The sequence below is a fragment of the Pteropus medius genome, unplaced genomic scaffold, assembly GCF_902729225.1.
Source record: "Pteropus medius unplaced genomic scaffold, Ma_sr-lr_union100, whole genome shotgun sequence".
NCBI classification, from domain to species: domain Eukaryota; kingdom Metazoa; phylum Chordata; class Mammalia; order Chiroptera; family Pteropodidae; genus Pteropus; species Pteropus medius.
The window spans coordinates 5,393,247-5,407,159 of NW_024344253.1; positions in this window are offsets into that span (position 1 = coordinate 5,393,247).

Consider the following 13,913-nt stretch of genomic DNA (forward strand, 5'->3'; position numbering starts at 1 on the left):
AGTCACGCTTGACTGATTAGGAATTGGCACTTAGCCTCGTTTATAAACTTGAAATTTAGAATGATATATAGTAGATTTTAGGTGTATATATAAACAAATATGTGCAGTTATTTCAATTGCTTTAATGTACATCTTTCACCAGCATTTTAAAATTATTTACAAGACCAAATAAAATGGCATCAGATTTCTGTGTTTGTGCTTAAACATCATGACTATACCTGTTAGTTCTCGTCTATTACTTGCAGTCTACTTAAACAATTTTTTAAAAATGAAATTTAGAAGATACTTTCTGGAGCTCATAAAAATAGTAGAGAATGGTGAAATAAACAATATCAGGCATAGGTTGTTTACGGGATTACGATCACAGTGTTGTACAAGCGTATATTCCAGGCATTACACTCATTTCTCCCTAGTGTATTTAAAGAACTGTCTTGCCCCTTCAAAACAGTTTTCAAAATTGGCCATTAAATCTGATAGCATTCCTAGATTTGACCTCTCTCTGACATGCATTTTTTTCAGAACATACACTGTCGCATATCCAGTGAGAAACTATGCAATATTCTGTTCGTATACAGGGTATTTGGTTGTTGATGCCTCACATACAAGAATATTGACCAAAATAGCTGAGTAGCACCACCCCAATCTAGAAATCTACTTTGACCAATATTTCTGGGGAATTTCTCAAGATTTTTGTAAAGATGCCAGAGTGAGTACTGGAAAGTACTAAATCAACACAGTAGGATGGGGCTTTTCAGTTCAACTTTATATACTTGTATATGAATAACTATAAAATTTACACAGCAGAATTCTGATTTAAATATTAAGTTTCTCCTCTCAGAATAGCTTCTAATCTGATCTGGCCCAGATGTCTCTTGTTCTGTTCTCCCATCCTTATTTTGCTTTGGTTTGAGCTAGCAAAACCTAGTAACTTTTTATAAAAATGTCTTAAGAATTTTTGAGAAATTACTACATATTCCTTATAAGTATATAAAGCTTATAGATATCTTTATAATCTTGTTGCTATAAGGGCTTTTACTCTCTCAGATAATTTTTAAATTTTTGACTACTTGCTTTCCTTATTATTGCAGGGTTCTTTGAATAAAAACCACAGAAGATAATCTTGTCAAATTTAAAGCTTAAGAGTTGCTCCCATAGTAGACAGAGAATGTGATGGGTATTGTATTGCTCTCATATACTGAATTGGTTTGGGGAAAATATTAGATACCAATTAGCACCACCCCTACCAAAAAAAAATAATACAACCAACTAGACCATTTTTCTGGGATCATGTGCTACATTCCACTCCCCCCACCCTCTCATACATGGAGATCTTGTTTTGACTATTTAACCAACTCTGTGTGGGATTGCTTCTGGTTAACCTGGAGTATGGAAGCTCTTGCGAGCTGCACAACCTTCTTTGGTGGCAATAGAAATAAGAGTGACAAACATCAATTTCACATCAAGCCTTACGAAGAAGAGAGTCAATTGTTTTAATATGAGGATTAAGACACATATTTAATACTTAAAAACTACTTTTAGATTCATTTTCTTATGAAGTAATTGTGAAGACTCTGTGCTGATTTGAATGGTACTGTGGGTGCCCATGTTGTAGGCTGAATACCAGGCTTTTCTTCCCTTCCTCCATAACCCTGTTTGTTCAGATACCTTCACATGTAAAGCTGTCTACAGTATGTTAACCTCTGTGAAGTGATTTCCACTAGCTTCCTTTCTTCATTTTACCAACCAGTCATACATATCTTTATTTATTGAATGTCTATATTGTATATTTTTAGCAACTTAACTAATGCCACAAGAATAAGAGTGACTAAGCCATGAAATCTGGCTACGATAGAGTCAAATTTATTTAATGATGTAAATAAACATAGAAATAATTTTAAGTCACTGTGAATATCTCAGTGATATGGGCTTTTCTCTTATTTATTCTTATCTAGACAACTCATAGAAGCACTCTATGAGCTTTCAATAAATATATTAATAAAAAGATAATAAAAATACAGTGTTGTGAGTACTGAAATGGAAGTATGTAGTCAGTTTGGGAGCACTGAAGAGGAACCGATGAATCGCCTAAGGATTTCAGGACAGTTTTCACTTTTGAGCTGAGAGATGAAGTGAAGTATAAAACAATAATGGTAGATATAGGTAAATAATGAGTCACTGGGTTTAGGGCATGGGTGTGTCCTAAATTGCTAGATCATATAAACCTTAAGATACAAATTTTGACACTATGCCAGAAATATACTGTCTATCAGATAGTATGAGGAGAGTCTTAGCCAGGTGGTAAGTCGATTCATGACTAAACATTTCTCTAGATAACCAGTGGTTTCTAATATCCAATGACAATTAGATTTTTGATGTGGCATGCAGTGAGTGAGAGAAAATTGAGTGGAAATGCTCATAAAACTATATTTGTGTTTTTGTAATAGATTGAGAAGAAAATGAATTAAGAATATTATCTGTGATTTGACATTTTTAAAAGCTTAGGTTTTGAAAATATTTTTTATATACTTCTTCTTATCCAGATTTTAATATATATAAATCTGTAATAAATACATTTTAAGCTATGTTTTAGCCCTTTGTTGAATATGATTTCTAAATGTTAAGGGAAAATGATGATGGCCTTATAAATTAAGCCTCATAAATGTGATTTATGGTTTGAGATCACAATTTTTTATTAAAAATGGAGAAGGTTTCTCTTTTTTATCTAAGTCATACAGTCTAAATCTCAGGGTGAACATCTGTCTTAGTAACAAAATTGAGAATAAAATGTATCCTTTGGGTTTACAAAATCCCACATCACTGATTTTCAGATGTTTAATTTTACCAGCTCTAAGAAGCAAAAGGGGAGTGTATAAAAAATAAGACATCATTATTTGTAAGGCAAATGTCAAACAGAAGTAAAAATAAAAGTGGCAAAATAAACATTTGACCAATTCATTTTTAAAATAACAGGATGATATAGCTGCCCATGTCGTTCCGTACTAGCTAAAAGTAGCTATTTCTTAAATAAATAAATATCATCCACAAAAAGGTATAAAAAAACTGGGTGGGAATTGAATATGATTGAGGAATCACACTTCTCAAGGCACAAGGATTATTGAATGTAATTTTAACTCAACTCTCACTGTGTGAGAAAGGCAGCTATATAGCCAGCAAGAAGTTTGCTATTACAAATTATGTAACTGGCAGCCACACTGTAGCATTCTTAAAAAGTTTCTAAGAATTTTTGGAATTCTGTAGACTGATTTCTTGTAATGGCTATATCCCATGGGGTTACACAAAGTCTCTGAGTGAAGCTGTGGGGCTACAGTGAAGAGTGAGAATGGAGCTGCCAACAATGACATCTTGATTATAATCAATTGTGCAGGCAGGTACCAGGAAACATGGCAGGCGAAATGATACTCTTCATTTATCTTTTTTTTTTTTTTTTGCGTTTAGTCACATCCTTTTCTTTTTTTCAGAAAACACTTAAAATAGCTTAAAAACATGTATCTATAATGCAGGATTTAAAAAAAAATAAATGAAAAATCAAGAGAAAATAAGAAGATTGAAAAGAATTACAAACTTGGAATCAAAGATGTTAATATGTTAGTTAAATGTCCACATTGTGTCCTAAATTTGGCTCTGAGTTTTTTTACCAAAGCAAAAGAGAATGTGTTTACTTATATGATTCATATTGTCATAAGATTTTTAAGGCCCTTTTTATCAGAAGCAGCAAGAACATTCTTAACACTAGCACTTATACACATACTTCTCATATGAGAAAGACTGCAATGCACATTGTGAAGATTCTTAAAATCCTTACAGTTTCAACAAACGGGAGAAAGATTATGCAAAAAGGCAAAGTGACATATTGGTAGGTTGTTTAATAGGTGGTCTGGTGTTAGTGTTTGAGAGAACACCATATAAACTAGTTGTAGCTTATAATACATATTTCAGAGAATATGTCCAGGTCATTACAAAATTCATTCATGTATGTATAGTCATTAAAATGGAAAATATGCTTTGTCAATATATTTTTGCACTAATTAAAAACTAGCAGCTCTGGAAAAATAAGCCGAGTTATGGTCCAAGCTCAATAACAAAAATATTAGTATCATGCTCTTAAATGAATACACATAAAAATATTCTTGAACTTATTTTAATAGGTTAGTAATGTTAATTTTTCTATGCCTTGTACAAATCTGCATATCTCCCACCAAAAAGGCCAAATTTTTTAATCTAAACGTTTAGGTCATTACTCGTGTATCAATTCTTTTAATAAATGTTTTTGAGTGTCTGTTGTGTGCCAGGTACTGTTCTAAGAACATGGGCTATAGCCATGAACAAAACAAATAAATACATACCTCCTTGGATCTTACATTCCAGCGAGGGGAGGTAGTCAATAAATAATAAGTAAGTAACTAAGAGAAGATTTTCGATAAGTACTATGGAAACAAAAAATGTAGAGCAGAGTTAGCAGTGGGGTTGTAACTTTAATAACATGGTCAGAACAGGTCTCATTGAGAAGGTGATGGGGCAAAGACTGGAAGAAAGAAAGAGGGAATTCTTTTAAAGAACATAAAATAGGATGTGATAAAGCCTTAAGGTAAATGTGCCAGTATACTTAAGAAATAGCCTGTGGTCCAGTTTGTTTGGAGTAGTACATATACTACTTATATGTCTCAAACATTGCATTGACACACTTATATTTTTTAAAACTTTATCTGATATTAAAATTTAATTGAAATGCAGTATAATCATCCATCACTCAACAACGGAGTTATGTTCTTAGAAATGTGTTGTTAGGCAATTTTGTTACTGTGCAAACATCATCGAGTGCACTTACACAAACCTAGATGGTACAGTCTGCTACACACCTAGACTGTATGGTAACCTATTGCTCCTAGGCTGCAAACCTGTACGGCGTGTTACTGTACTGAATGCTATAGGCAATTGCAACACAATGTCTGTATCTAAACATATCTAAAGATAGAAAAGGGACAGTAAAAATATGGTATGAAAGAGAAAAAATGGTAATGGTACACCCATATAGGTTATTTACCATAAATGGATCTTGCAGGACTGGGAGTTGCTCTGGGTGAGTTAGCAAGTGAGTGGCAAGTGACTGCGAAGGCCCAGGACATGACCATGCACTACTGTAGACTTTATACATCCTGCACACGTAGGCTGCACTAAATTTATAAAAACACTTTATTCTTCAGTAATAAATTAATCTTAGCTTACTGAAACTCTTTACTTCATAAACTTTACAATTTTTTGACTTAGAACACTTAGCTTAAAACAAAATCACATTGTACAGCTGGACAAAAGGATTTTCTTTATCTCCTTATTCTATAAACTCATTTCTATTAAAACATTTTTTTTTTTTTTTACTTTCTAAACTTTTTTGTTAAAAAATAAGACACAAACACACACATTAGCCTAGGTCCACGTAGGATCAGGATCATCAATATGACCTACCACTTCTATAGTTGTCCCACTGGAAGATCTTCAAGGGCCATAACATGTATGGAATTGTCATCCTATGATGACATGCCTTCTTCTGGAATACCTCTTGAAGGACCTGCCTGAGGCTCTTCTTGAGGAGGTGTCATTCTTTTCAGAAATATGTCCATGGCAGTTTTCTTGGTTTATTTCTTTTTTCTTCATAGACTTGCTCATAAGGAGGTAATGCACCATGAACATTGTTCTCTATTAATGAGAACCTTTTGATGGTCTATGTTTTCAGACTTTTTAAGGGGCTTGTTGAAGTCTGCAAAGCTTCTGCAAAACCCTTCACTGTGAATTTTCTTGGAGGTTCTTGGTTTTTTTTTTTCTTCTGAAGTTTTATTTTTCCTCTTGCCTATTCTTCAGCTATGTGTTCTTGATCCAGTTCCAAAACCTCCTCATTATTCAATTCCTCAGGAACCACTTCTAGGAAATCCTCAATGTCATCCCCATCCACACCCAGGTTAAAGTCTTTTGTCATCTCAACCACCGCCTTGTTGATTTTTGCAATCTCCTCATTCTTGACGCATCCTTTGAAGTCATCTGACATCACCCTAAGCACAAAAAACGTTCTTGATGTAATTACATTGTAATCCTTCCAGAATTGTATCAGTGTCTTCTCAGTATCCTCCTCAGGTGCAGTGATAGCTGGGGCAAAAGTCCTCTTCAGGCAGTTGGCCTTAAAAACTGCTATAACTCCTTGATCCATTGGTTGGATCAGAGGGGTGGTGTTTGGAAGAAGAAACACCACATTGATATCAGGATGACGATCATCAACAAAAAAGAGGATTTCTGGAGCATTCTCAACAATAAGCAAAATCTTGAAAGATATGTTATTCTCTGAACAGTACTTTTTCGTTTCATTGGCATAGCAGTTTAGGTGGGTTTCTTGAAAGAGAAGCTGGGTCACCCATGACTTCTTATTGCTCCTGTAGTACCCTGGCAATGAATGTTTATGGCCCTCCTGGTACCAGATCACAAAGGGTTTCAATTTATAGTCTGCAACATTGTCCTCAAGAAAGACTGTTATCCTTTTCTTAAAAGCCTTGAAACCTGGCATTCGCTTGGCCTCTTTGTGGATGAAAGTCCTTTTATGCATCTATTTCTAGAATAGGGACGTTTTATTCACTGAATATTTGCTCTGCAAGTAATTTTCTTCCACAATCACCTCTCTAGAGTTTCCAAAACTTCTTCAGCTGCCTTCACATCAGCACTTGCACATTATGGAATGAACAATGATTCTTGAATAATTAAACCACACAGAGCTAGCAGTAGATTTGACATTGTAGTTGGGTCCAGACTTTTCTTTCAACATTGTAAACAATATTTTGCTTTGGCCAAGATTGTCACGGTGTTAAGAGGGATACGCTTCTGATTCTGATCTTCGGCCTAAGACATTAGAAGTTTTTCATGCCTGATACAGGCCCTTCTTAAATCATTGTTAGTTTCATTGCCTTCAATGAAGCAGATCCTTCAACGGTTCCTGTCACTTTTCTCTTGTTCCTCAAGATTGTCGCTGTGGAGGAATGGCACATGCCTGACTGCTGAGCAAAAACTGTTGCTGATTTTTCACCTTCGTAGTCCTTAATCACGTTAAAGTTTATTAACAAGTCAATCACTTGATGTTGCCTCTTACATGACATGGTCTCTTACAATCAAGATAGGTGGTAAACATGAGATAAAAGAAACTGCTGTCAGCATAACACAGCATGCTGTTTTATCACAAACTTTTTTTTATAAGTTAGGAGGAGTACACTCAAAAATAATGATAAAAAATATAGCATAGTAAAAACATAAACCAGCAATATAATAATTTATTATTATTATCAAATATTATGTACAGCACATAATTTTATGTGCTATGCTTTATATGACTGTCAGAGCAGTAGCTTTGTTTACACCAGCATCACCACAAACACATAAGTAATGCGTTGCACTATTATGTTATGATAGCTCTGATAATAGGCAATAGGGTTTTTCAGCTCCATTATAATCTTATGGGACCACTGTCGTGTATGCAGTTCATCATTGACTGAAATGTGTTATGCAGTGCATGGCTACATATAATCAACCCTAGGTCAGAGGGGTAATGGGGATGGGTTTAAAAGATCATTATCCAGAATATATGAGTATCCTTTTATATTTAAATTTATACTTTATCTTTCTATTATTCAATATAGCTTAGAGTATGTAAGTATATACAAAAATAAAGATATACAATTTGTTATTAGCTTGACATAAATTTAATAACTCATACATCATGATTTTAATACTTCTTTAAGATGCTCTAACAAGTTTTTTCTGAACTACTTAATAAATGCTTTGGAAAAGATATTTTAGAGAGGACCCTTAGTTATGTTTCAAAAAATATCTTACATGGCTTAGCTATAGAGTTAAAAAATGAGTGATACAAATTTATTTTAAAATTTCTGCAGGACAAATTGTATTAAAAACTTAAGAGAGAGAGTTATTTTATGAGATATATTTATATAATTAGTATTAAGGGGACTTAAATTTTTGAAGTGATATGTAAAAATGGCACAGTATCAAATCTAAAGCATCATAATTTTAGTTTAAATCACTAAGATCATTAAATTAAATATTTGATTACCAGCATATTATTAACACATATCTCATGCCAGAAGGGATCGGCACAAGATATTTAAGGTGATGAAAAGGAAGGTCCTACAACCTGGATTACTCTATTCAGCAAAGCTATCATTTAGAATGGAAAGACAGATAAATAGCTTATCAGACAAGAAAAAACTAAAGGAGTTCATCACCACCAAGCCCGTACTACAGGAAATATTAAAGAGACTTCTTTAGCAAAGAAAAAGATAAAAATTATAAATAATAAAATGGCAATAACTGCATATCTATCAACAATACTTCAAATGTAGATGGCTAAATGCTCCAATCAAAAGACGGTGGCCGAATGGATAAGAAAATAAGACTGCTACATATGCTGACTAAAAAAAAGCTACGGTAGCAAGAGACAAGGGAGGACCCAGTAATCCCACTTCTGGGTATTTATCTGAAGAAACCCAAAATAATGCTTTGAAGGGACATGTGACTCCATATGTGCATTGCAGTATTATTTACTGTAGCCAAGATAGGGAGGCAACATGGGTGTCCATCGATAGATGAATGGATAACGAACAATTGGTACATATATACAGTAGAATATTATTCGGCCATAAAAAATAATGAAATCTGCCATTGGCAACAATATGAATTGACCTATGTATTGTGCTAAGTGGAGTAAGTCAGACAGAGAAAGACAAATGCCATATGATTTCACTTAACATGTGGAATCTAAAGAACAAAATAAACAAACAGAACAGAACCAAACTCATAGATACAGAGAACATTTTGAGGGTTGCCGGGTTGGAGTGGGGTTAGGGAGGTGGGTGAATAGAGGGGAAGGGATTAAGAAGTATAAATTAGTAGTTACAAAATAATCATGGGCATATAAAGTACAGCAACAGAAATATAGTCAATAATGTTGTAATAACTATGTATGAAGTCAGATGGGTACTAGATTTATCAGAGTGATCACTTTGTAAGTTATATAAATGTCTAATCACTACGTTATATACCTGAAACTAATATAATATTGTCTGTCAACTGTAATTGAAAAATATTATTTTAAAAAAGAATACACATCAGGAATATTTTCTTAATATTCTGAATATATTAATCATAAAAATAAATGTTTTCATAGGTAGATAGAAGTATGCCTTTTCTTATGGGAAGCAAATTAATAGACTGTCAATATTCTGTATTTTTAAGAGCTAGTCACCAAAATCTTTGTGTCGCTTCCCAAAATAAAGCATCTGGAGTGGGTAAGAAGAGTAAGTTTTTACTGCAAAAGCTCTCCTAAAAGATTTCTTGCTTAAAAACTCATCCTTATGTACTTTCTGATGTTGTGTAAATAAAAAATAAGGAAACAAATATCCATTAGCATTCCAAGCAAGTTAATAGACCTTCATGATTGCATGGCCTAATTAAACCAACTCCTAATTTTACAATCATTATCTTATTCATTCAACACACACACACACACACACACACACACACACACACCACACACACACGCACACACACAAACCTTGTGATTACAATCATCAAAGTAGAGTCTAGCTTATACATAGAAAACAACTTTGGCTGTTTATAAATAGATACTTTTATTAAAGTATCATATACTTCCAGAAAGTCATACAAATTATAATATAGAAGTTTGATGAATTATTATAAAATGAACACATCTGTTTATCTACATTTGAGCACTAAATAAAATATTAAAATAACTCTAGAAGTCTCCCTTATGACCTCTCATAAAGGTAATCCCACCTTTTTAATATGACAGATTGATTTTACCTGTTTTTGAACAGTATATAGGTGGAATGATATGATATGTATTAGTTTATGTCTGTTTTCTTTAGCTTATATTAATTTATGAGATTCACCCACATTACTTCATGTGACAGAAGTTTGTACATTTTCAATGTTGTAGAGTATTCCATTGTATAAATAAAACAGTTCATTCTAGTTTTCATGAACTATTTGTTTTTTTCTAGATTTGAGCAGCTATGGAGACTATACAGATATGTTGGTCCACCTATATTTAAATTTCTGTTGGATTTGTGCTTAGGAATGAAATTTCTAGGACTTAGGACTTTCTGTTGGATTTGTGCTTAGGAATGAAATTTCTAGGACTTAGGAATGAAATTTCTAGGACTTAGGACTTTTTTTCAGCTTTATGAAATATGCCAAATATTATTTGAAAATATTTGCACAATTTTTAAATCACACAGCTAGTGTCTGAGAGTTCCAGTTGTCCCATATTTTTCTTAACACTTGGAATCTTCATTTATTTAAAGTTGTTTTTGCCTGACAACTAAAAAGAATCTCTTTATACTTTTTTTTTTTGACATTTGAATATTCTCTTTCATAGAGTGTTAAAGTCTGTTGCGCATTTTTCTATGGTTGTCTATTGTGTCTGAGTTCTCTTCATGTTCTAGCTTTGAGCCCTTGGTAGTTATAGGTTGCCAAATTCTCCTCCCTTGTCTTTTATTCTCTTAATTAAGTGTCTATTAATGGAGGGTTTATAGTTTTAGTGTAATGTAATTTCACAATTATTACTTTACAATCCATGCTTTTTATTACCTGTTGAGGAAATTTTTTTATCATAAAGATATTTTTCCATATCTTTTGGAAGCTTTGTTATAATCATTTAAGCAGATGTGTGGTAGAAATTAGAATGCATTTTACCCATATTATTCAATTGTTTTATCATCTTTTTAAAGAATATCTTTTCTACTTCATGTGAAGTTGCATCTTTTTATAAACCAAGTATCCATAGATATGTGGATCTCTTTCTGGACTCTGTAATCTGTTCAAATGCAGTCATATAATTTTACTTACCCTAATATCTTTTTGATATCTGATTGAGCATGTCTTCTTAATTTGCGCTTCTTCAGGATTATTTAGACTGTTTTGGGTACTTTTAATATATTTATAATTAGCTTGTCATTTTTCCAGGAAAAAAGATTGGAATTTTGAGTTATACTAGAATAAATGTATTGATCGATTCAGGGAGAGTTGATATCTTTAAAATATCAGTCCTTTCAACTTATTAACATTGTATATTCTGCATTTAATTTAGGTCTTTGATTTTCTTCCTTATATTATTCACTCCCTTTTTATTCTTTTCCTGACTTATTGTACTGACTATAATGACCAATATAATGATAGAAATATGGAAGGGGTCATTCTTCATCATATTTCCTGATGACAGAGGAAAGTTTTCAGCATTTCACCATTATGATGCTGGTTGGCTTTGTTTTTTAAGTACCATCAGATTAAGAAATATGTTTTCTTTCCTAGATTGCTGAGTTTTAGGATGATGATGATGACAATGATAGCTGTTAATCATATCAAAATTGTTTTTAAGGATTATTTTAAAATTTTTTTCTTCTTTATTCAAATGTGCACTACTTTAGTAATTCCTTTTTATACCCAAATATAAACATGCTATTTCTTATTTAGCCAGTTTTTTGAAGTTTAGATTGACTTGATATTTTTTATAACAAAAAACACTGCTATTGGCAGTTCCATGTAGTTTTGTGCACCTTAATGTTTTCCTTTAAATATTGCTTGACATAGACATATTTAGTCAAAATATATATACTCTTAATTCTTTAGATAAGTATTACCAACCATCTCTTAATAACATTAATATCAACTTACCCTTCAGCTAAAAGTATCTTAATCTATTTCTTCTTCTTACACTAATTATTGTATTAAAAGATAGTTTTGGTATGGTATGTGTAATTGCTATCACATTTTAATTTTAACTTCACAATATTCTTTTTAATTGGAAAAAAGATAGACATAGAAATATTATTTCTAGCTCAATTAATACTAAAGTTTAATTTATGAATGAGATAAATCTGAAAAACAGGAGATAGAACAGCTTATTGCTTTAACCTTCACATTAAAAATTTCTAAGCATCAAATACTTTCAGTTAGTTCCAGATCCAAGTTCTTGTTTCATAAATGATTACACAATTTGTGAGCTATAGAAACAAAATTTCTTTTACTCTGTTCTTAACCAATCTGAAAATAAAATTACATCATAAAATTATATTTGATGTAAAGAAAATGTCCATCTCTAAAACTAAAAAACACTTCAGGTAATCTGTTACTTGTCATAGAGGACCTTTAAAACTTTAAACATTTTGTATACAAGGGCTAAAAGACCTATGAATGATGTACTCTTTACATTTCTGTTAACAATAAGTTGTTTATATCATTTACAACACTCATTCTTGTCCATGCACCATGAAATGCTTCAATTTACTTCTTTTTAGATTAGCATTTATTTCTCTATTCTCTATCACTTTTGCCATTACTTCATAGATGATTTCACAACAGAAATGCTTAATAAGCAAATTCACCTGGCCTCTGCCTGAACTACAAATAATTCCCCCGAATCATTTTACGTTCAGTGTTAAATGTGAATCTCCAAGTGCAATTTTAATCACTCCACCAAGATGTAGAAGGATAAAGTTGGCAATTTATGACTCCTTATATATATAAAAGAATATTAAAGATTTCTAAGCTATATAAAATGTTAGGGGTGGTCCACAGATGCTAGCTTTACAGTGATTTATATATAAATCACTGTAATATAATATAAAATTTACTGCAGGGGGTTAAATAAGAGGAGATTGGTTTTGCTACTGTTGCATTTAGTTGAGAATTTTTAAAAGTGAAAGACAGTTATTAGTCACTACATGAAACACATAAGGAAAGATTGAATCTTTTATTATTTTTAGGTACTCGGTTGAGTTTTTTCTTTCTGTGAAATACAGGGCCTTAACCATATGATCATGTTTTTTAATGGATACACTTTATAAAAACAAACCAATAAAAGCTTAGGAAATAAAATACAAAATTTTCCTCATATCAATGAAATTAAGGTGATTATGATGAGTGATCGATTACAAGTTGTTATCATTATGGCCATCTGGAATGAATTTCTTTATCACACTTTTGGTTTTCTCCTGTGATCTGTCCCTCGAGATTGATAAACCTGTATCAATCTCTCGATGTGTAATGTTTTGAGCCTCATAAGAATACAGTGCTAACTTGTCTGCAGGCATGGTCAGAGAATATATCACACAAAGACGTACAGAGCACCACTCATGGGCCTTTGGCCACAGTGTAATAAAACCTCCATATGATTCACAAACTGTTGAGATAATTCCTTAGTTTTCTGGATGGATAGCAGATAGCTGTTTCTGACTCTGCAGTATACACCAAAGCACTTTAAATTATCACAGAAGCCATTGGCAGTACAATTTTCTTAGGTTTTAGTTTGGTTATATGACTAAAGACATTAAAGGTGAAGTTCTACTAAACAGTAAGTTTCCCAAAACTTAATTGGCACTATTCCAGTATTTATTTTTCCTAACTTAATCTCTATATATTTAATGCTTAAAGTTTTTTGGCCAAATTAGTATATACATGTATAACCAAAAAAAAATAATATAAACAAAATATAATTAAAAACTTTCTGGTGTATTGATGGAAATTATAATCTCAAGATCAATTTGAGAAGAAATAATAATTTAACAATTATAAACCACCCAAAACATTAATATAGCATTCAGTCTTCCTTAATTTCTTCTCTGATCCATCTTTTATTATATATCCATAGTTATTTATTTTTCTATGATTTTACAAATGATGTTTTTAAACTCTTGTTTATAGAATTATAATTTGCAGACAACAACAAAAAAATCACTCTTTTTAGGCATACACTTTGATGTGTTTAGACAAATGTATGCAGTTGTGTAATAACTGCCCCACTTGAGATACAGAATTTATCCATCACA